The following is a 750-nucleotide window of genomic DNA, read 5'->3' on the forward strand; positions in this document are numbered from 1 at the left end:
CATTATCAATAATAGCTAATTACAGTAATAATTTACTTACCTTCACACTTCAGTTCCTAGCTGATTTCGTCCCACAGCCTATCCACCACATTCCTGTTGGCGTGGTGTTTATTCCATTTATTCCACACAGGTTGTCTCTCATAAACTTTGCCTACCAGGAGCTCAACGTCCTTCCTGCTCTCCATTCGCGGGTAAACCTGCTTCCTCTGTGCAAACCTACATTTGTTTATATGGTTTCATTCTTGGTGCGGGTTGCCGGCGCGGGCAAACCTGCTTTCATTGTGCACACACCCTAACTGTATGAACAAACTCACGACCAAGTTTCAACACTACATTCAGACGTGTAAGATTATCTTTTACCACTAACTAAAACTGTAAGTAAACACAAGGCAAACCTTACTGGACTTACATTACAAAATAACATTTTATAATTTGCAGGGGAATCGGCTAAAAACACAAAGAGGAATTGCACAGAACCGCCACTATCCCAGACACTCACCCGACTGCTAAGCAATTTGAAGATCTACTATACCACTTATCATTTACTATGCAAATTTTCTACTATTTCAAGTTTTCCATGTCTTCTTAAATTACTTTTACTCTAGTGTGATTGCTCACAAGACAAGTGGCAGAAAAAGGGAATACTAAATCATAAAGTTACACATTTCAGAATATAAGAAATGTTGCATCACGCAAAACTCATCAGTAGTAGAAAGCAATTGGTAGATCAATTGAATGTTATTGAATATT

General features: G+C 38.3%; 1 pseudogene; it reads right to left on the reverse strand.

The window, feature by feature from the left end:
• Positions 1 to 750, reverse strand: part of LOC119587412 — a 4767-nt pseudogene that overhangs the window by 2660 nt on the left and 1357 nt on the right.

This window comes from Penaeus monodon, chromosome 22 (genome assembly GCF_015228065.2).
Source record: "Penaeus monodon isolate SGIC_2016 chromosome 22, NSTDA_Pmon_1, whole genome shotgun sequence".
Lineage (NCBI taxonomy): Eukaryota > Metazoa > Arthropoda > Malacostraca > Decapoda > Penaeidae > Penaeus > Penaeus monodon.